The sequence below is a fragment of the Ailuropoda melanoleuca genome, chromosome 1 (assembly GCF_002007445.2).
Source record: "Ailuropoda melanoleuca isolate Jingjing chromosome 1, ASM200744v2, whole genome shotgun sequence".
Lineage (NCBI taxonomy): Eukaryota > Metazoa > Chordata > Mammalia > Carnivora > Ursidae > Ailuropoda > Ailuropoda melanoleuca.
This window is the reverse complement of record NC_048218.1, coordinates 178,040,442-178,065,283: the sequence shown is the minus strand read 5'-3', so window position 1 is coordinate 178,065,283 and position 24,842 is coordinate 178,040,442. Positions and strand designations below refer to the sequence as shown.

At 36.9% G+C, this 24,842-nt stretch overlaps 1 protein-coding gene across 12 annotated transcripts in view; it reads right to left on the bottom strand.

Annotated features, from left to right (window-relative positions):
- The window catches only part of FOXP2 (forkhead box P2), a 552,780-nt gene that overhangs the window by 66,513 nt on the left and 461,425 nt on the right, over positions 1–24,842 (bottom strand). The gene's annotated exons all lie outside the window — the stretch shown is intronic.

Here is a 24,842-nt window from a genome sequence, read left to right as displayed (position 1 = left end):
ACTTATACCAGGGAGTCTGGAAATCAGAAGATTATTCAAAGGTTATTCATTAAACTGGAAAAAAAAAGTATTTTACTTAGAATTTTCTTTCTTTTCAAGGTTCTGAGGATTACAGAGTCGAAAGGAAAAGCAAATAAGGTGGGAGAGAAAGAAACAGAGAAGACAGGAGAGGTAAGAGAAATACAGACTGAGAAAGAGCCAGGGAGAAAGTCCTAGAGAAAGAGAATGGCAGGAGAGGTGAGCAGGAAAACCGTGTACGCAGGAAAGCCTGAGGAAGAGGCTGAGGAACCCGGCCACAGCTGTGCGGTGTGGAAGGCACTGCTCCTACTAACCACCATGTAATCAAACAACGTGTCAACTTGCCAAGTTTGCAACCTTTGAAAAAGCAATCACTTTCTTTCCTAGAAAAAACAATCCACTTTTACTGTAAATCAAAGCCAGTGTTTATATAAATACTGCTTCGGAACAAATCCATGGGACAACACTGTGTCTTGGAAAATAGAAAAAGATTAATAGACATGGTTCACTATTTTAATAGTCATTTTCACACAGTTAAAAACTTTTCTGGCACTTCATGTAATGAAGAAAGGAGAAACTGATAATGAAAAAGAAGTCCGGAGAGAAAAAAATAAAAGAAATCCAGGGTGGGTAAAGCTCCCCTGCCTCAAACAAACAAAACTTAAAATTAATACTAAGAAATAACTTTGTCTCTTTTATCCCATGTTGACATATTAAAATATGGGTTGATTATATCTAGTTTTATAACATGAAGAAAAAATCACATTACGACAGAAAAAAACTCTTGATTTTCACAAGTATTTCTGGATCTTTTTTAGAATATGCTGACATACCTTTAGGTTACTGTATTTGAATTTATCATAATAAAAGGCATTCTGAAGTGTGTGCTATAAAATTAATTGACCCAATGGGCTGCCCAAGGGTTTAGTTGTTTAAAAAACTGAGTAGTTAGTTTACTTAATTGTTTGTGCCTTGATAAACAAATTGAATAGTTAGAACAAGCAGTTTCAAAATCAGTCTATCACAAAGATGCCTTTTCTTCCACCAATTACTTACCTCATTCCAAATAATGGGGAATCAAACCAAAATGGAGAGACAAGGTAAGACAGAAATGTTAACCTTTAAAAAGGCTGCCAAATTCAGACAGAAAGACAGACAGATACTACATACATGTAGACAGCCAAATACATACATAGAGATATACATACACATAGATATATACCTTCTATAAAGTCTATCATGTGATAAAACTTGCCACACTTCTCTCATCTAAGCCCCTAATCACTTTTTAGCGAATGGAGAGCTTTCACTTAATTATCTTTGTACCTACAAGGAAAAGTATTTGTTATACGTGACTCATAACAAATGCACTTTTTAAGAAGTTTTATGAATGGAGGCCTGTCATAATACACTGTAAGTTTACAGTTAGATTTCAGCTTATACAACTTCTATGACTCTATAGCTTGTTGCAGCTGTGACTGATTTGGTATATAAGCAAATTTAAGCAAATATTGTACCTTTGCATTTTAGAGTCCATTAGACCTTTTCCTATGGTTAGGTGAGTTTTTACTTTTAAAATGGTTTGTATTTCCCTTGTTATGAAAAGTTTATGACATAAAAATAACCATTACATCCTCCTCCTCAAATCATATGTATCACATATAAGTGATGTTTTTCCAGTTTTAAGCAGATTCTGTCTTTCTTTCTAGAAAACTGTCATCTAAAACTCACAATATACGTGCACAAAGATAGGTAGAAAGACAAGCCAACTAACACATAATTGAACACTCTACCTCCATAAGATATGTACAAAAACACAAATCAAAATTAATTACATATGTAGGAAAACACAGGTGCACTTCTGAGGGATTTCTAACACCACAAAGAAGCCAATACTATCATCTCTAAATCCACATACATGAGCTCATCGCAAGTAGAATGTCTGAGGCTACTAAAACATTTAAATTATTTTAATAAATAGAAAAATTAGATTTTCCTGCAACAAATATCAGTTATGTTATATGTAGGCTGCTCCACTTGCCTTGTTTAGAAATTAGTAATTTTCAAAATGCAAAACTCCAGTTTAAGCACCTCACTTCGTGACGCATTTCCTTTGCTCCTCCTTTATTACTTTTGTTAAAACCTCAATGCATTTCTTTGCTACTCCAAACGACTCTAAGAATTCCCTGACAAAGATGGGTAGAGATTAACTGAGTACATAAGTAATTTTTTTTGGAGATCATGCTACTTTATTCATATTTAAACAGGTAAGACCAGCATCATATTTGAAAATATATGGAGAATTTTCTGAAACGTATCTATCTTAGTAAGTCCAGTGCTAAGGTTAAGAAAATATTTTCCACTGGATATATCATTCTGTTCATGCAAATTCTAATAAGGGACCACAGTTTTGATATGTGATAGAGGAGGGGAAGGTGACCTTACCTCAGAAGGTAAATAAAAGTCTGGTAGGGTCTAAAAATGTGTGACAGATTATGCAGTTACCAAATCAAAGAAACAGCCGGTTGTGAATGGGTGTCCTAGGGAAAACTACACTCTATCATTTAAAATCTTCAAAAGTGAAGAAAGGGAAGGGAGTCAACTTTGATTGGGAGATTTCTTTTTCTCTCTTGGTGTTTACTCTACTGACAGATCTAAAATTCCCCACAGTGATGCACCCAGTAAGGGTTTCATTTGCCCTCATATATTTTCTCGTTAGAGGAGTTAAGCACAGACTTGATGTGTTGCTCTGTGTGCTAAGAAGTAATGGGTAAATGGACACGAAGTTACGTATTCTGAAAAGAGAGAGGAAAACTTCTGCAACTGTCCTGAAATGAGTCAAAATGTAAAAAGTCGGGGCGCCTGGGTGGCACAGAGGTTAAGCGTCTGCCTTTCAGCTCAGGGCGTGATCCTGGCGTTATGGGATCGAGCCCCACATCAGGCTCCTCTGCTATGGGCCTGCTTCTTCCTCTCCCACTCCCCCTGCTTGTGTTCCCTCTCTTGCTGGCTGTCTCTATCTCTGTCAAATAAATAAATAAAATCTTTAAAAAAAAAAAGATCTAGAATACTTTAAAAAAAATGGTAAAAAGTCAAAAGTATTTAGACAGTATCCCAGAACAGGTAGAGGATGACTTTAGATTAAAAAAAAAAAATTACAGATGTGTTTCTATTAAACTTCTGAGCGTACCTCATGGAAGGGGTCAAAAAGTTATTAAGAGAAGATCATGGCTCACTTCAAATGAATCTAAAGAGTTATTGTAAGGGTTATGAAAAGGGCCCCCAATTTTTATTTGCTATAATAAGCCCACCGTCTTTTTACAGTCTAGTTCAACTAGAACATTTCTGAATATGTTGGATTTGCATATTAAGCATGCCACTTAATTAAATATCCCAAGTATATGTGGGTGATTGGAACAGTTCTTAGCATAATGTCAGTCCGATTCTTTCTTCACTAAACGTGAATTAGAAAAAAAAAAAAGTCACAACCTGTAGGTGAGACTTACAGTGAAAAACATTATTTCCTTGTTAACAGGGTCTGCCAACTATTAGTTCATAGATCCCTTCCTTCTTTGCTTAAAATCTGAAGACAAAGGAGCCCCGGCCACTGGTCCCAGGCCATTTGGGGGGGGAGTGGAAAGTAACTCTATTAGGATTAACTGTGTGTATAATAAATGCAAAACTAGTTTTCAAGTTACACTATGCCTTCCTATTTTAACCAGGATTTGGCAGGAAATACTGGATTGCACATGCTTTGATTTTTCTGTTCACTTCTTTTCTCTCTACACTATCTATACCTATAGTTTATTTTAACATAAGAAACCATCGTATTGCATTTCCAGCCTCGGTCCAAATTCAAGCCCTGGTAAATGTGTTATAATGTCCATCATAATAATAGCCTTCCAAAAGCTTCCTAGTTTTATGGTATTAAAAAGAACTGACAATGAATTGAGTGGTATTTGTAAGCTTTTCATCAAGGGCTAAACAGGAGCATTTAAACAGATCTGGGATAGACAGTGCATACTGCTATTTAATGCAGTCTTTTAGCAGCAAGGAAATAGTGTGACGGGAACAACAGAAAGATCGGCCTGGCGCAATACCAGGCACTGAGATTACTTTTCATCTTGATTCATCGCTACTTAGGTTCTTCCATAGCTTAAGACATTAGTTTTAATTTAGCATCCTTTAATTCCTTTGACAAAGCAGGGTGAATTCTGTTGTGGAAAGTCGAGTTTGTCCAACTTTCCCATTCCCTTCGTTATACACAAATATCGCAGAAGAGAGTATAGCTTTCCCTCTGCACGCACGGTGACGATGAGGCTGGCTTACATACGCACGCTGCTGTAGAGATTCTGAGAGGTGCTATATAATATTGCTACACCATATGTTTAAAGGCCAAAAATGCAACTTCTAATCTCACTCTGGCTAATCAAGCTGCTCAGATTATTTTACATACATCTTTGGTTTAGGCCTTGACATGCCCTTGTTTTTCTTTCTTCTCAAAGCTAAAGTTCCTCTCTTTGATTAGCTGAAACATTTGCATGGTCACTACACATTTTTCATTTTATAAATCATTATGCATTAGCAGTCTTGATCGCCTAGCTTGACTAATCCTGACGAACTGAAATCACAGCTGAAGGTCAAACTCCATCCCACTGCACATTCATATTCAAACAAATCTGCACCATTGTTCATTAGGCTCCTAAAATCATTGGAAAGAAGTTACTGAATATCTTACACTTACTCCTTATTCTTTCCAAACTTAACGTACAGAACATTAATGCTTAACAGATGAGAACAGAAGAATACAAACAAAATCAATAACACTTTGTAACTGGAGTGCCTGGTTTTATTTTAAGTTGTAAAAACTAGAATATAATCAATAATTACCCAGAATTAGAATAGTTGAGTGCTTCACCAATTTGAGAGGGGGTTTCATTGTAAAAGGAGGTACATTCATTTATAAAAAATGCTGTCATTTATTTATGCTTAGTAACTGCGAATGTTGATGTGACTAGAGGGCTAGAGATATGCCCCGGAATTAAGATCTTGCTCAAAATTACTAAGAGACCAGTCTTCTCTGGGACTGGGCTAACAGTTAATCCTATTTATTTGTGTACACTCATTCATATTTCCTTTTAGATTTTAAAATGAATTTTAATACACCAGATACAAAACAAAACAATTTGATTTTGATGGAGCTCAGAAAATTAGCCCAAATAATATTAATTTCAACAAAAAGCAAGCTGTCCTGATAAAAGACAACTCTCTAAGAAAGCAAAAATAAATATGAGAAGGAAGATCCTTTCATGCTTTCATAGGCGCTCTCATAGATTGATGGATGATAATCATCTTAATTTCACTGCTCTCCAAAACAAAGAGCCAGAAAAGGCAGCAAAAGACACTAGCCCATTCATTCCAGGACCTGCACAATGCTAATTCCAACATTTAGCTGCATGGTTTTCTGCTTGATGTATCAGAGCTCAAAAGATGAAAGCAGAGAAGTAATTGCTCTCCTGGTTCTTATTCTTCGCTGACAACCCATAAATTTAATTTTACACACACATTCATTTACATTTTCAAGTATATGACATGATAATTGCCAGAATATAACACCTCCATTCCTGTAGATACAGCAACTCACTGATTGACAAGTGTGGTGAATAGAGAGGAATGGTGGTTGAATTGCAGAATTTTTTTCTTCTGAAAATTACACTTAGAAGGGCTAACGGTAATAAGCATTTATGAAACAGTCTCACCATAAACATCTGCACATAAAATGAACAGTAGAACCTCAGTTATTACAGTCTCTCAGCTTTTGGTGCTTTACACTGAACTCTATTATTAAAATAGTAAAATTACCAACAGCGGAGATCCTGACGCACGAACGCATGAAACAGTCGATCCCCAACATTTACTATATCCATCGGTTGTGACTCTTTTCAGTCAGTCGTGCCATGGCAAAGCAACAGACTGGTTAGCCTGTTTGCAGGTATTTAATTATAGTGTGAAAAAACGTAAATATTTCAATATTTTTCAATAAAATGTTCATTCATTCTGGGTCTCACGAAGGGGGCACCTTTTTTCTAGAGGGAGAAGTCGTTACTGATTATTTTAAGTGTTGCTTGACAAAGACTGAGACTCTTCAAAAACCTCCCGCAGCTGGGTACACTGATTTGGCTTTCTGGCTCACCACAGAGAAGGTTACAAACTGGCTTGCTTTTCTTTGGCTCCAAAGTTCAAGAATGGAACAAAGCCCTCTAAATTGGATCCTGATGAGAAAACATCACCAACTTCTCAGAAGAATTTCAGACCATTAAGATGCTCTCAGTGCACTTGGAGTTGCTGATGAGGCTGTCTAACTGACAGAGGCCAACTTCATTGGAGGAAGGCAGGAAGAAAAGGGAAAACTGAGGTAGATTTACCGAGAGTATTGTACGAATGGCTTCGCAATTACTTTTTGTGACTGCCCTGACTAATTTGTACAGATCAAAGATTAGTTCATGTCACCAAGGCTGTGGGGTTGCTTAACATTCGCTATTAGGATAAACAACAGTAATGTATGTGTCTTGGTGAAAGAACCATAATATTCCAGACTGCACTTTTTGCCTCATATGATACGCAAGCTGTACGTCGACCCCCAGAATTACAGCAGCATGCTTAAGTTACCTGTTCCAGAAAGTATCTGGAGAGCTATCCAAAGATGCTGCTGAACAGAATAAACGAGCATCTCTAAAATGTGTAACCAAAGAAATTCTTCTACTGGTGCATCTCCTAGGACAATGTAACTTATTAACTATAGAAATAGTGTAAGGGCCTCCTGCACGAAAACAGATGCCTAAACTTTCAGCACAACATGCAAAAAAGACAACTGCTTGGAGTGCAATTAACAAACATTTAAGAAGAGTTATCAAAGCAAAACCTCAAAAAGATCTATCAAAAAATAGATTGAAAAGTTAGAGCTCACGTTTTAAACTCATAATTTCAAATAGTTAGGTGGGAGACTTTTGCCCTGATTTCACCCTCGAAACAATCTTGCTGCTTGGTTAATACAGCATAGCCCTATTTCTCACATACCTTAAACATTTCCTTCCAACTGTTATTTAAGACATATGAGAGTACAAGGTAGATATCAAATCCGATTATTATGAAATACAATTTTTTTATGAAAGCAAAGGAATTTCACCCCTGAATAGCTTAAACCTGACATATTCTATAGCATTTAGGTTAGATTATAAAACTACCCTGTGTCCTATTTATACCTTATACCTCTATTTAATTTTACATTTCGAGATATCATAGTGTTGTAAATTATGTTGGACAGAGTACTATTTTTTCCATAGTTGCACCTATTTTGTTTAATAACTGACTTTCCCTAAGATTATAAAGCTGTGTTTAAGATATAGTTTTGCTCATCTTGTCTCAATAGACTTCCACGATTACTTTTTACCAACTAGTCTCGTTGAAAGGTTTCTAGCATTATAGGTAATGTAAAGTCCATTAGGTCAGGCTCTTCATAGCATGACATGCAGTAAATTACAAGTGCTTCAAGCAGCTCAGTGAATTACAGTTCATCACTTTGAAAGGTTTCCCACTACAAGACCACAGATATCAGATCTGGCAGTTAGGATCCAATTAACACTTTGGTCAGAATAATCAGATTGCATGTGTAAGACTTGTATAATTCGTTTATTGCTTCCATGCATCTTCTGTCTGTAGGTAAATTTGTTGCTGTTATTTCAAAGCTTGGAATCAGTATGTCACTTGCCTTTAGGTTATATTTCAAGTTCTTTTGCAGTGCAGTGATGAACTCTCCTTGTTGCAGCCATTTAGATCACTTGTCCTGTAGATATTACAGCTTGAGAAATGGTTTGTTTCTGGTAGTTTTGTTTTGTGCTCTTACCATGTCATTATATGCCTAGAAAAAAATTGCTGGCAATTTTTACTAAGCACGTTTTATTTAGTGTATCGGAGACCGTTTTCTCCAACGTGATCACTGTGCATCTTGCATAACAACCCTATACACCATAAATGACATATGCAATGACATTTACATGTGTACTGTCATGCAAAACTATTTCCTGCTACACTGAATATAATACTGTGACTGAATGAAAAACATTCTGATTTGGTGATATCATTTTTCTAGCCATGGTCAGTTATTTAGAAGAGGTCCTTTAGGGAAAGACTAATAAGGAGAGAATATTATTCTCATATTTGGTACTTTGGCCAGTACTTTGATAGCTAGTTTAGTCACACTTTCAAACATTATAGCTAACTGGATAGAAATCTGGAAAGAATAATTTCACCCAGAGGATGATATAGTTTCTCAAAAAAAAATTGGATATACAAATTCCACTACTGCAATTTTTAAGCCACAATGGCCTAATAAATTTTCATAAATAAAAAAAGCCTAACAACATTTCTTGAAATAGCATCATATTCAATTCTCAGTGAAGCTTATTTGTTATAAATTACTGTTTCTTTATTCTCTTTTGCATTATACCTAATGTAGATTTAAGTTCCTAGATTCAGAATACATGTTTCAAATCCAATATGAACTGTTGCAGGACCATGAAAACACAGTTAAAGAAACGCTGCTGGAAATGATGAAATCTAAGTGATACTACTGGACATCCTGATTGAAAATAAGCCCCTCCTTTGGTTTTTCACAGACAGCTCTTCAATGATTAGTGAATATAATACAACTAGTGTTGTTTCTTTTGACAAGTGGCCATTTCTTTCTTCATACAATTATAACACACCAAAGGGGCAATCAGGTAATGCAAACACAAATATTTCTTCTTATGAATGATGATGAAAACAATATTAATGAAGATGGAGACAGCAACAAAAAGCCTGGTTGCAGCGTCAGACTCTGAATCCAGAAAAATTCAAGTTGAACAGTGGGCCTCTCACTTGTTCGCTTTGTCCTTTTGGTCAAGCTATTTAGTTTCTCTGAGACACTATTCCTCTGTCAGCAAGACAGAGCTAAGAACATCCATTTCGCTAGGTTATTCCGAGGATTAATTGTGATAGTACATGTACATATATAATACACGGTAACTACTCAGATGATCTTCCAACCCTCCTTCCCTCTTTCCTCATATGAACCCCTTCCAGAGACTTAATTATTCATAATAATTTGCCTCAGTTTATACAAGTGGAATGCTATCCCACCTGTGGTCTCTACCCAGACTTCAGATCTAAAAACATTAAAAAGCTCATAATCTACACTAAAGCTTGAGGGGTTTATAAGCAGAAATGTTCAAAAATGTGGTATGGAGTATCTGTTAATAAAGTTCTGTGCATACATTTATGCATTTTACTATTTTTTTCAAAAATAATATTCTGGTGCAAAGTATATGCCAAACAAAAGGTTTTGGTTTTGTTTGTCGTGCAGCAGGAAAACTCTGTCTGAGCGAGGATGCCTTTCTCAAATCCCAACCCAGCCTCCCAGTCCTCTAGGCCCAATAAGGCTACCTGGCAACAGGCTCTATTGCTACCCTTTTTTTGGTTTCTGAATGTTTTACGTTCTAACTCCTGCTCATGAGATTCCTTGTGTCTTAGTTTCCTTTCCTGTTTCTGGCTTTGTCCTTACCAGTAATCCAGGTTTTGTATTGTTTTGTTGGTATCTAGGTTTTATCTTTCTCCAACTTTGGCTCTAGGTTCTAATCACAGTTTCAACTTGTTAGGTAGTTTCTTGAAGAATAAACCCTCCTGTCCTCATTCATTCATCCAACCAATCAAACTTGCTACCTCTGGTGATGGCGGGAAGGTACATAAATGCATAATTAGAGTTCAGAGTGGCAAGGGTTACAACAGATGAATGCAAGGAAGAAATAGGACAGATATTAGCATGGCAGAATGAGAAAGGGCTTTCAAGAGGAGGTAATGCTTAAGTTGAGTTTTAATGAATAAATAGGAATTAAGAATGTTATAAGGCTTCTCTAGGCAGAAGTAAGGCATTAGTAGGAGCAAGACTCTTTTGGGCAATGGCAAGTCATTCCTATGACTAGGGTATGGGTATGGGGTACGTACAGCACAGGTAGGTAGGCGCCAGATTGTGAGAGGTCCATGGCTACTAAATTCAGAAGATAAACATTTCTTCTCTAAGAACTGCTTGAGTAGGGGTAAAGAAACATAGATATCTTGAAGGGCTGAAGAAAAATGATATGACCAGATTTGAATTTTAGGAATATCGATGGTAACAATGCTAGTTAGGAGGTCATTGTGGACATTTTAGATTACTTGAGTAGAATGGAAAGGAAGAACAGTTGAGAGGTGTTAAGGAATTTGAACACTAGGATTTTCTTTTTTTAAGCTTGTATTTTAACTCCATTTGGTCAACATACAGCATAATATTAAATTCAGGTGTACAATAAAGTGATTCAACACTTCCATACAATACCCGGTACTCATCACAACAAGTGCAGACCTTAATCCCTTTACCTATTTAACCCATACCCCACCCACCACTCTAACCCTAAAGTTATCCCTTTGGAGAGGTTTCTGAACTGCAGGCACATACCCTCACACTGTCCCTAACCTTAACCCTAATCTTAACCATTATTCTAGCCCTAAACCAAATCCTAATTCTAGATCTGAGCAAAACAAAGATGTGGTATACATATACAATGGAATTTTACTCAACCATCAAAAAAAATGAAATCTTGCCATTTGCAACAACATGGATTGGGCTAGAGAGTATCATGCAAAGTGAAATAAGTCAGAGAAAGACAAATATCATATGAACATGCAGGATTTAATTGATTATATAAAGAAACTGTGAATGGAAAGGAGTCATCAAATGACTCAAAGTAACCTGAGCAGATGATGGCTTCATTTATAAAGGTAAAGAACACAAGAAGAGGATTAGTTTTGAATGGAAAAGTAATAAATTTGACGTTGAACATGTTGAGTTTCAGGGACCTGTGGTATCTCTTAGTAGGAATGTCCACTAAGCTGCTCTATATGTGGTTCTTGAACCAGAGAGTAATGGCCTCAGATTTAGATTTGGGAGTCATTAGCAGATCAACAGTAGTTGAAATAATAGTGTAGGTGAAGTTACCCGTAAATCTGTATGAGGTGTGTGTAATGAGAAAAGCAGAGGGCTGAGGATAGAATTTCGGGAGTTCATTTCCTAAACAATATTTATTGAATACACATCATGTTAAAGTTAGATGTAGAGGACATAATGGTAAACCAGTAAAATCAACTACTTCCTTGTTCCCTCCCTCTCTCTTTTCTTTTGTTTCTTCTTCCTTCTCTCCTTTCCTCTCTCTCTTCCTTCCATCAATAAGTGTCTATTAATCACCTACTGTATGCAGACATATACTAAGTTCTAAGGGTACTACAGGAACAAGACAGAAAAGATCTGTGTCCTTGCAAAGTCTATATTCTAATGGAGAAGAAATAAATTAGATCAGTAAACTGCTGAAATAAATAACTACAAACTTTGATATATTCTGGAAGGAAATAAAGAAGGTATTAAACAAGGAACAGCAAAGAGGATCATCTTAGATAGTTATAGTTGAGGAAGGTCTTTCTGAGAGGTAGCATTTAAGCTAAGACCTGAAGGATGAAAAGGGGTCACATACTGATAGGACCAAAGAGGGCTCATATTAAGGTAGAAAAAGCTCATACAAACTTGAACTTGACTTGATCTTGACCTGCAGCAAGGGAAATGAGGTGGAGATGAGGCAGAGGACTTAGCAGGAGCCCAATATAGCCCTTGTTTACATCGTAATAGAGGAGATAGGCAGCAAATCATTGATTATGCAACTAAATGGTAATCATAAAGTGATCTAATGGAGGGGCACCTGGGTGGCTCAGTCAGTTAAGACTCTTGGTTTTGGCTCAGGTCATGATCTCAGGGTGGTGGGATCGAGACTTGCATCAGCTCCATGGTTGGCACGGTGTCTGCCATCTGCATGAAATTCTTTCTCTCCTTCTCTCTCTGCCCCTCCCCGCCCACACGTGCTCTCTCTCTCAAATAAATAAATAAATAAGTAAATAAATACATCTTTAAGAAAGTGATCTAAAGCGGAGAGCAAACAACAGAGGAGTACTGTCATTTGAAGGCAAAGAGGAATCAGAGCCTGGGAAGGATACTGAGAAAGCTGAGCTTGAGAAGTCTGGTTGAAAACCAGGAGAATGGTACCATAAAGTCTGAGAAAAGAGTATTTTAAGAAGGAAAATACGATCAATAAAATCAGATAAAGCAAAAAGATTAAGATAATGATAAGATAATGCTCTGTGTCTTGATTAATATGGAGGTTACCGAAATGGGCTAAAATAACCTCATGGAGGGTTTGGTCAGAAGTCAGATTGTGGAAACAAGACAGGGAAATAGGCAGTAACAGATTTGAGAGAGTAGACCATTCTTTTAATTACCAATGTTATGATGAAAGTAGTGGTAGAATTGCCTAACTACAAGAGTAAGTGGATTTCATGGAATCTTACTTGTTTAAGAGAGAAGATCTGGAGCATGTTTCTCTATTGCGGTAAATAAACTAGTTGCAAGAGAATTGTTGTGGGAAAGTAGGTAAAAGACAGAGCAAAGATCTTTTGTAGATGGGAGGAGAAGACACCCAAAGCAACACGTGGCACATCAAAAAAGCGAAAAGACAACCTATGGAATGGGAGAAACTATTTGCGAACAACATACCCAATAAAGGGTTAAAATCTTAAATATACAAGGAACTTGTACGATTCAGTAGCAAAAAACAGTTTAATCCAATTAAAAAATGGGCAAAGGGTCTGAATAGACATTTTTCCAAAGAAGATATATAAGTGGCCAACAAGTGCATGAAAAGATGCTCAACATCACTAGTCATCAGGGAAGATGCAAATCAAAACCACAATAAGCTATCACCTCACTCTGTTAGGATGTCTATTATCAACAACAGAAGAGATAACAAATGCTAGTAAGGATACGGAGAAAAGGGAACCCTTGCACACTCTTGGTAGGGATGCAAACTGGTCCAGTCACTATGAAAAACAGCATGGAGGTCCTCCAAGAAATTAAAAATAGAACTAACATTTGATCCAGAAATTCCACTTCCAGGTTTGTATCGAAAGGAAATGTAATCAGTGTTTCAAAGACATCTCTGCACTCCCATATTCAATGCAGCATTATTCACAATAGCCAAGATATGAAAACCACCTAAGTGTCAAATGACAAATGGATAAAGAAATGTGGTATACGCATACAATGGCATATTATTCAGCCATTAGAAAAGGGGAAATTCTGGGGCACCTGGGTGGCACAGCTGTTAAGCGTCTGCCTTCGGCTCAGGGTGTGATCCTGGCGTTATGGGATGGAGCCCCACATCAGGCTCCTTCACTATGAGCCTGCTTCTTCCTCTCCCACTCCCCCTGCTTGTGTTCCCTCTCTCGCTGACTGTCTCTCTCTCTGTCGAATAAATAAATAAAATCTTTAAAATAAAAAAGAAAAGGGGAAATTCTGTCATCTGGGACACCATGGATGAAACCGGAGGCATCATGGTAAGTGAAATAAGGCAGACAGAGAAAGACAAATACTACATGTTATCACTTATATGAGGAATCTAAAAAAAAAAAAAAATCAAACTCGTGGAAAAAGAGGGCAGAAAAGTGGTTGTCAGGGGCTGGGGTAGGGGGATGCAGGAGAAATAGGAAGAAGTTGGTAAAAGGGCACAAATTTTCAGGTTTAAGACGAATATGGTCGACTATAGTTGATAACACTATATCATATAATGGAAATTTGTTGAGAACAGAACTTAAATGTCTTCATTTCACACTTCACACACACTACACACACACACAAAGTAACTATGTAAAGTGATGAGTGTGTTCATTAACCTGATAAGAGTCATCTCACAATGTATATCAAATCATCATTTTGTACACTGTAAATATCTTACATTCTTTATTTGTCAGTCTTACCTCAATAAAGCTTGGGGGTGGGGAGCACCAGGAGGATAAACTATTCCTACATATATTACTTTAGTTTCTTATTGATGATGATAATCGTGTGTGTATATAAAAATACTTGCTACCTCACAGCTTATATTAGGATAGATTCTAACAGGTCAAAGATTTAAATGTAAACAATAATGACATAAAAATTCTAGACAAAATACATGGAATAACTGTTTTATAATCTTGGGGGAGGAAAGGTCTACTAACAATGACATAAAACCTGGAACCCATAAAAGAAAATGCCAATAAATCAACCGCCATCAAAAATATCTGCATAATAAAAACCAAAGTCAAAGTTAAAAGTAAATGATAAACGGGGATCATACGGCACTCAGAATTTTCCTAATATATGAAAAGCTCCTATAGATCAACAAAAAAAGACAGACAGTCCAGCAGAAAAAATGGGCGAAGTAGTGAACGGTTTGGAGAAAATGCCTCTTTCAGACGTGAAAATACATTCAACCTAATTCATATTAAAGGAAAGCAAATTGAAGATATTCTGAGAAACCTGGCAGACTGGGAAAGATCCAATTGTTAAATAACATGTGTTATTTATCTATAACTTCACCAAGTTGTGGAAAGCATACACTAAGTTAGGGAAATACAAAAAGGCAATAGATTACAGATATTGGGTAATATCAATCAAAATGACAAATAAACATATTCTTTGGCCCATTATTTCAGCTCTAAAAACTTATCCTCAGTTATACTTGTGCACATGTGAAACACCATATGTTCAGAGCTATTCATTGATGCATTTTTGTTAGCAACAAAAAATTAGAAACATCCCAGGTGGCAAACAATAGGAAACTGGATAACGGACATCATCCTTCAGTGGAATACTATCTTGTCATAGAAATGAATGAGAAGGCTCCTTATGGGATGCTAAAGCAATGATTTCCAAAATATATTTCTTAGTGCAGAAAGCAAGGTACAAAATTGTGCACGGAATGCTACCATTTGTGTAAAATATCCACATTGCTTGAATATGCACGAACTATCTCTAGAAGGTATCCAAAAAATGAGAATATTTATTATCTCTGGGGAGGTAAACTGTCTATGGGACAGGGGTGAAAGAAATACCTTTTGCTTTTCATACCTTTTGAATTTTAAAATATGTAAATATATTAATTCAAACACTAAATAAAAAATTTTTAAATGCAGTTATAGAACACATTAAGATTATAAATAATTCACAGTTTTTAAAAAGAAATATTTTCCCAAGAATACTGCTTCTAAGAGTCAATCAAGTGCAAAATGCATGATAGTAAATACTTCCCACCAGTTTTAAATTATTATAAAAAAATCCTCTGAGCAAAACCACTGATATAATCATACAAAGTAACTTAGCTGTGACCCTAGTACCATGGTAATGTCTGAAATATTTTGTCAGGCTAATGAGGTTTTCCAGTTGAATATACAGCAAAATGTTACAAAATAGTATTAGTAAGCAAGAATTCTGATTTAAAATAAACAGGTGAGAGGAAATTAGATAAAATGTATCAGATCTCTTCAGGAACACCAAGGGAATATAATTTATTTCAGTAAGGTACTTTTCATCTGTGGATATCAAAGGCATGATAAATGCTATTATTTTATACAATTGACAAAACCTGGAAGTGGCAGACAATTACTAATCCTTTGGTTACAGGAATATCAAAAATGCCAAAATGTGTATCAAGCCCTGTGTGCTGTCACTTAACAGTTCCACGATTTTAGAGTCAGGCTTCCTGACATTCCATCACATTTCCCTCACAAGACGAGGACTGCTCCTTCAACATTCTTTACTTTCTCTGGTACATTGTTTCTTAGCTTATCAAGCAGGGATTAATCCAAACCTTCCTGAAACTCATTTAGTCACTCATTCACTCCCTGAGAAAAGACAAGACTTTTCACCAACATGTCCTTCATGAAACTTCTAAGCCTACAGATGTGTCTGTCCGTAACTTCTGGATCCTACACATGCATGTACAGCAGGTGATGTGAAGGATTAAGTCCTACATTAGAAACATCAGAATATATGAAGGGTTTGAGAGAACACTAGCTGTTCTTCCCATTAGGGAAGTGAGTTTCCAGATCCCTCTCCTTTTGTCTCTGGATCCTCTGGATCAGAGCCCAGAATATCAGACCCTCAGCTCCTAAGAGGGTTTCTTTTCATTTTTTGCCATGTGACACTGAGAGGAAAAAAACTGTGCTGGGAGGAACTACATCCACCGCGTCTCCAGGCATTTGTAAAACTCTGCTACGGTGTTTTTTCACGTGGTTAACTTTTTTAGAGTCCCTAAAAAGTAGCTTTGAGGAAGTTTTTCATAATGAATTTAAATTGCTTTTCATTCTCTCTTTACTCTCAGCCCCCTTCCTTTTCACTCCTCATGCGCTCACCCACCTCCCTGTCCACTTCCTCCCTCTCCTACTTTCTTTACTGTCATTTACCTGTACCCCTCTACCCATGAAGGCAGTGTAATTTGTTCACACGGAGACCATCTGGAAGCCATCCTTCCCATTATGTTAGACTAAAATCTCTAAGGATGTAATTGTCACGGTTTGGTTACTGCTGAGGTGCTGCCCGTAAAGGTGTTTTCCTTCCGAAGTAACAGAAGAGAAAATGCAATTCTAACTAAATATCAGGTTTAGGTTGGATGGGGTGGACGCGCAGAGAGAAAAACTTCCTGGAGACCTTTTAAGCGGTGAAAAAGTCTTCCAGGTGGTTCTAGGTCCTGCGAATTTAGCCATAAACGCATCCTGCTTCCTAAGCTTCATGAGGAAGGCTACACCATCAGGTTTAATGCTGTGTACTCAGGGTTTAATGTGGTATTTGGCAGAAAATAGATGCAATCAAAAAAATATTTTGAGGGGGCACCTGGCTGTCTTAGTTGGTAGAGCATGTGAACTCTGGATCTTTGGGTTTGAAGTCTGATCCCCATGATGGGGTAGAGATTACGTAAAAATAAAATATTAAAAAAAATATTTTGAAGGGGCACCTGGGTGGCTCAGTGGGTTAAGCATCTGCCTTTGGCTCAGTTCGTGATCCCAGGGTCCTGGGACTGGCCCACTTCTGGATCCCTGCTCAGTGGGGGTCTGCTTGTCCCTCTTCTTCTGCCCCTTCTCACTGCTCTCGTGCACTCTCTCTCAAATATATAAATAAAATCTTAAAAAAAATTTTTTTTTTTTGAAGAACAACTTAATGGAGGAGTGATTCTCCACATATCAGTTCTATGTTTCCTGAATGGTGGTGCAGGGTGTGGTGTTAGGAAATAGGAAAGTCCTTTAGAGGTGTCTCTGAGGGCATCAAAAATACAACGTAATACTTTCCCTATGGTCTTTTCAACATGATAGCCCTTTAAATACTAAACAGAAAAAGAGTACAGCTGCAATTTGATTAAAATTTTTGAAACTGTTCATCTGAGTGCCTCAGTAAAAATTCCTGTTTGAGAATCAGAAAAAAAAAATCTCATTTCATATGTTCCCAATAATGCAAGTAAGATTTACATATGAGTTTCTTTTGGCATATTCATAAAGAAGAATCACAGAACAAGGTAACTCCACTGGCTTTTCAATTACTCTTGACTAACTCACTATGGAAGTACAAAGATAGCAAGTGACACATTTCTTAAGCTTTAACCACAGACTAGTACACATTTTATTTCAAATTCTTCCTCTTCACAGAAACTTCAGCATTGAAATAATAATAGTTTAAGAAGAAACAAAAAAGCTAAGTGTTATTGGACATCTTTCCTTTTCAGTGAATCAGTTCACATTGGGAAGCCTCTGATTCTTAGTTTTTGCCCTGTTCTCTGGCTGTAGTATGTAAAAACACTTCCTATACCAGTTTTAAATTCACATGTTTCAATGTCAGTCTCTCCTTACACGGTAAGGTCCTTTAGGGCAGAAAATATGCCTTATTCACTTAGGTATACGTGGTCTCTACCATGTTTCTGGTATATAATAGGTCTCAATAAATGTTTATTGACTAAATTATACCACAGATAAATGTAGGAAAAATTTACAAAGCTAACCTTTCTTTATAAGTTGTTTCTTTTAAGATCATATATATAATGTATGTTCAAAGATGAAATTTAAATATTAAAAATATGTGGGTGCCTGGCTGGCTCAGTCAGTACAGCATGTGGCTCCTGATCTCAGGGTTGTGAGTTTGGGCCCCATGTTGGGTGCAGACATTACTTAAAAATAAAAATGGGGGGGGAGGGGCAGAGGCAGAGGGAGCGAGAGAATCTTAAGTTGGCTCCAAGCCCAGCACGGAACCTGAAGTGGGGCTTGATTTCATAGCCTTGAGATCATGACCTGAGCTGAAACCAAGAGTGGGATGCTTAACTGACTGAGTCACCCAGGCGCCCCTAAAAATAAAATATTAAAAAAAATAAATAAAATACCAAAATATGAAAAGAAAAATCACCTATGATTTTGTTACCTTCACTACCATCAAGAGTTGGTGTATTTTTGATATTTTAATACCCATTTTTAACATGAAATGTATTTTCTTTTTCTTAAAAAGTAATATACACTCATTAGCATTCATTTGAAAATTAAAAAAATAGAAAAAATTCCTTTTGTAGATATAGATGGTCTTTGCTTCAGTATGGATATGCAAAAATTTTAGCTGCAATGGCGTAGTTGAAATGACCTAAGTCCCCCAATAGCAAGTTCAGATTTAGTTACCACAGCATATCAACTATGAAAAAAGACATAAAATACAAAGTTTGCTGCTAGATCTTCAGTCTGCAAGTTGCTATATAAGTAATACATGTACACCGTGATGCATAGCAGAGGACCCAGTTGATCTTTAGTCAGACCAGTAGCCCACAGAAACTGTGGGACGATAAATGTGTACTGTTTGCACTTGTTAAGTTCTGGGAACTCGTTAGGCAACACCACAAAAGTAACACACTATGCATGAAATTTTTAAGTCACAAACTTTTTTCCTTCAGTCTTCCGTGGATATGGTCCCACTGTCTTCACGCATTTGTATCACAGAGGAAAAAAATCTGAAGTCAGTTCATTCCACCCACCGGATTTATGGGAAACCTCTTCCCTCCAACTGAATAACTATAAAATTATTTCCTTTGTGTTTATTTTACAAGAAATTTGCCAATATCAAGGTATAAATTTCTCCCCCTCTTTCCCTCTCTCCCTATCTCATTTGTTTTTGTAAGAATAATTCCTTGGATTTTATGTCAGATTCCCGTTTCTGTTTCAAATATTCTGATCTCCTCCCATTCAAGAAATGTTTATGTTCAGAAACTCCCATTATTTTTAGGTTCAAACTCCATTCTCTGCCCTATTGCTGTTTCACATTTTAAAACCTCTGTACAAACATTTCTTTTATGTTGTGGAGAAAAAAATTTTCTCCCCTGTATTAGTTATTTCATTTATAGTGTCAGCCCTGCTTTTAACTACTACATCTCTAAAGCAAAATTTAATTCCGATATTGCATTTTAATTTCTCTGCCATCTTTATTCCATCATAGTCTTCTCTCACGCTCTCTAAACTTATACCATTTCCTTCTCATCTCAACCACTTCTGATCTTATAGCTTCCTCTGTTTTATAAACCCATGTTTTCCTGAAGCCTATTGAAGACGTGAAACATTTTTATATTTCTTTTCTTTTGGGTGATTTAGGAAAGTGTTCTTTGATGCATTCTTCCCCTCAGTTAGTAGAAAGGATTTCTTTTTTTCTACATTTTTCCTTCTCCTCCTTCTTAAGTAGTGGCCTATCTAGCCCTGCACTTGCCAACAGACAGGTCTGGTGGATTACAGTTTACCAGAGTCTCTATCCACATGCGTAAGATTGAATCTTCTCAGTTCTGCATCCGTGGCTTTATAAAATAAACAGACACTAGCCCAATTTTCAGCAGGCTTTCATCTAGTGTCGATCAGCTGGATCAAGGTAGAATCCTTACTCCCCTCGTCCGTGACATCTTCATGTACTAACAGAGCAGTGTTAGAAGGGGAGGCTCTAGAGTCAGTTGGGTCGGATGAAAAACCCGAGTCAAGTCTCACGAGCAATGCTAACGTGGCCAAGTCATTTAAAGTCTCTCTGCTTCAGATTCCTTAGAAGTAAAATGGGGATAATAATACAAAAATCGTATTAATTGTCAGCTTTAAATGAGACAATGCACATGAAGGGCTTAGCACAGTATTTGGCACTTTGTAAGCACTCAATGTTAGCCTTCCTCTAATGTGATCATTATTATCGTACAGAAAACCCAATCCCTCGAAGTATAGTGTTACTAAGGCTCCTTGTTCACTCCCACCTCCACGTCTTCATGTGTGAGGGTGGCCCTTCCTGAATACAATGCATTATTTTACCCCAGGCTCCCTCTCTACCACACCCTGCCTATTTTCCTCATCGGGCTGTTGTCTGCCTGCCTGTACAGAGACGGAATCCTTGAGAAGTGGGCAAAGGGAATACTGTTCATACTGTTTCAAAAACTAGCCACATGCAGTTAATGAGATTAGTCACTTTTCTGATGCTACAAGACCTCTTGGTTCAGAATAAGAGGACAGAAAGAGGCAGAAGGGTAGCTCAGGTGGGCCTCCGATTTCACAAAATGTTTAAAGCCTCCGTAGGTCTTCAGAACAGTGGATATTTCTTGAAACTTCTAGGTCTAGCTTGACAGACAATTGGCTTCAACAAAATTATCTTTTGGCCCATAAGGCACTTGTACCTACTTTCTCTGCATTCAAGATCTGAAAATAACACCATCAGTTGTACACATATAGGTAAGCAGACGTTGCCCAAACGCCATGTTCAGTCTTGAACCTGCAAAGCTGTTTCTCTTACTGCCGATCATGTCTCACTGAATGACAGCATTCCCTTCTCAGTCAGCCAAACTCAATATCCCGAGGTAATTTCCACTCCTCCCTCCACCTCAATTCAATTTCAATCAGTCAGTAACTACTGCTCAATCATTTCTACAATGCCTCTCCTGTCTGCCTCCCTCTTCGCCATTCACGCTCCCTCAGATCTTAATTCTATACTTCACCATTTTTCATTTGGACTCTTGTTACAGTCTTTGCAGTGGCCTCCCGGCCGCGAATGTCTTCCTTCTCCAATCAATACTATTTATGTTGCCAGGATTACCTTCCCTAAATATGAATCTCGTCATGTCTCCAGCCTTGTCAAACACTAACAAGGTTGCCCAATCTTCAAGGAAAGAGTTTATTTTCCTTACTTGAAATTCAAGGCCTATCACCACCAATTCCTAAGTCCTTTCCAGGTTTATTTCCTTAGAGACCTCTTCATGGCAAACGTCAGAACCCGTGAGCCTCCTGCCATGCTCTGAGCACATGTGGCACTTTTGCTTTCCAACAGTTTACCTTTTCATGTCTCTCAGCCTGGGGTGCACTGTGTCGGCAAACGCCTTAGTCTACCAAAACCTGGCTCACTGCTCAAGGCTCAGTCCCATGGCCACCTCTATGAAATGATCCCCAGGATGCTCGGATTAGCAATCAATTATTTTCTTTTCTATGCATTTACTTGAATTTGTTTATTCTATTATATTCATCTCATTCTGCCTTTTATTATAATTGTTTGCACATAAATCAGACTAGAGAAATGATTTTGCTTCATTTACTCTGATCCTCTACAATCTGGCAAGATATTTTTTTTTTACATAGTAGTGCTTCAAAAAAATTTCCCTGAAGTTGTCAGGATTAAAAGTGAGACAGGGGAATTGAAAGGATTCCATGAACGAAAAAGTTAGGTTTGGGTTTTTTTGTTTTTTTCCTTTGCTTCCTTTCCTGCTTCTGTTCTTGCTAGGACCTGTACCCTGCCTTATATATATATGTCTTAATGTATGTCCTCCTTGTCAGGGACAAGGAGTTAATGATATCTTTGCAGTCTTCCAGCGCAATAGATAATATTTGAGGAATGACGGGGTGAAGCCTTTGTGTGCATATTCCAGACTACTGCTGCTAGACATCTTGATGCCAAGAGCACGTGGGTCCAGGGGATAAGTGACTTATTATGGACACCTACACCCTGTCCTGGTTCTGACCAGTTCCTGGATGCCTCAGAGAACACGTGCACCAGGGCACAATCATCAATAAAAACCCCAGACCCCAAGCAAAAACTTATGCTCCTTTCCTTTCCAAGTCCTCCAGATTCTCCATCTGTATCTCTCTCTCAATATCTTCTCTATAAACTCTGCTTTCACCTCTTCTTGGCTCTCATTTGATTTCCATCCTGGTGAAGCCAAGGATCGTCTTGGCTGATCCCGCAGGGCCCTCCCAGTGTCCACGGACCTGGCCTGTCCACATCAAAACTCCTAATACGTGAATACTCTTTTACTTATAATTATGATATTAAAGTATGCATGAAAATGCTCATATTTCATATACAAATGAAAATGAGTAAGACTATAACTTTTATTTTTGGAATCCTCCAGTATTTTAGAGCCCGTTAATCTGCTATGAAGATATAACAGCAAGATAAAATATGTAAATATAAGTTTCCAGGGCATAGATTGCCCTCCTGCATAGTAATTACACTTTATTCAACCCTGTGTTCTTGACAAGTACAACTTTGAGTTCAACTATACTGTGGGTTTGTTCATACTATTTGTGTAGCATTTTATTTTTTAAATATTTATTTATTAATTTGAGAGAGAGAAAGAGCAGTGGAAGGCGCAGAGGGAGAGAAAGAATCTCAACCAGACTTCCCACTGAGCATGGAGCCCCACATGGGGCTTGGTCCCAGGACCGTGAGATGATAACCTGAGCCAAAGTCAAGAGTCAGACGCATAACCACCTGAGCCACCTAGGTGCCCCTTTCTGTACAGCATTTTAAAATTTACTAAGTATTTTCACATTTCTTATGTAATTATGCCATTTGTTAGATAACATTCTTATTGTTATCCATTTTTATGGGCTCAGAAAAATCAAGATATAAGACAGAATAAATAAGAGGAAGAATTAGACACTTGAATTACTTTTTTCTCCCAAATCCAAGGTGTTGTTCACCATTTTTACTACAGTTTATTTTTGTTGAATCCTTGGTGTTCCTAAAAACCCCATTTTCTGAGTAACAGTATTTATGCAAGTCTTTATTAAAGGCCTAAGCAGGCTTGGCTACCCAATAGGGTGACCATAGAATTTACTGGGACATGTGTGAGAGTAAAATGAGGCAATATTAATAATCACCAGAAGAGGCAGATGTAAACCAGGGCTGTTGCAGACAAACTGAAATGTGCCATCTATACTAGCCTTAAAAATTGAGAGAACCATATTTCTTCCCCTGTAAAACCAAAGTACAGAAAGTTATTTATGAATTTTCTATCTTGAAATATTTATTAGTTTCTGTTGGAAAACTGCATTTTATAGCAATGACATTTTAAAAATCAAATTTACTTAAGAGATCTTAATAAACATTGAAATAAACTGTAAAAATGTTGATATGCCAGTTCTGGGTGGAAAACTTGCCCCTCCTCCCAAAACAAACATAAATAAACATAAACACATCAGAAACCACTCTGAGAACAAAAATCTTAGGCATACTTATTCTGTACTTAATGTTGCAAATGGTCATATAGTGATGTCAGACAATATATTGAAAGCATCCTTTACTCTTTAGCATTTCCAAAGTCTGCCTCTCTGTTTTTCAGATCTATTTTTATTTTTCTGGATTGCTTTGATTTTTATTTTGTTTTTGACAAATAAAAACTGTATATATTTGAGGTGTACAACAAGATGTGTGATATGTGTATACACTGTCAAATGATGACCACAGTCTAACTAGTTAAAATATCCATCACCTCCCATAGTTACTGTTGTGTGTGTGAGTGTGCTGAGAACACTTAAGCAATACTCTCTTAGCAAATTTAAGTATATAACACATTATTATTAACTATGGTCACTATGTGTCCATTAGGTCTCCAGAGTTTATTCATCTTTTATAACTGAAAGTTTGTATTCATTAATCAATATTATTTTTTCCTAACTAAGAACTTTTAAAACACCATATAGTGGAACCATAGACTACAGATCAATTGTCAACAAATACCAGTATATAACTTTGGTTTTTATAGTTTAATTATTTAAGGGGATTCTGCTTTTTAAGATTTTAAGTTCAGCTTTACCTTTCCTTGGTAAAATTTGCATCACGTAGAATAATCTAAATTTCTGAAAGCAAAATCAGTCATCTATTATAGAATATATCAGCTACATGGCAATCACTCTTACCAAAAAGTCACTTAAAATTTTAATTCTTAATTCTATAAAAATACCAACTTGCTAGTTTATGTAGAACCATGAAATTTATTGTTGACCCAAAATGACAAAAAATCTTTAAAGAATATTGCTTTCTCCTGTTCAGTCACCATCTAAACTATTTCTGCAGCGATGAAATAGCTCAAATCTCTTTATTACCAATTAATTGGTTATTAGGCCAACAAACATTTATTGATGGCAGAAATGCCATCCATAAAAGGTCAGAGATGCTTTCATTATTAGGATGCAAATCAGGTTTTTTTGAGTTCCCTTAATCCCAGTTTGGAAAAGTAACTTAACCCCTAAATAATCACAGTTATTAAATTTTAATATAAGTCAAGTGCTCTGAGAACATTTTATAATGCTCAGCAATTAAAGAACCCCCTTCTTTGGTTTTACAATAGTGAGTAAAATTTTGATATTAATGAATACAACTCTGATGTCTTTGCACCTGAGCCTTGCCTTTGATCACCTCCTATCACTCTACTTACTCTTTGGCATTGACTACTCTGGGCCATAAAGCAAGTGCCAAAAAATTTCAAAGGCTTGAAGTTACTTATGTTTCTTACCATTGTGAAATTAATCAGTGTTAAGAATAATTTAAAGAATCCTAAAATATTTTGAAATTAAGCAAT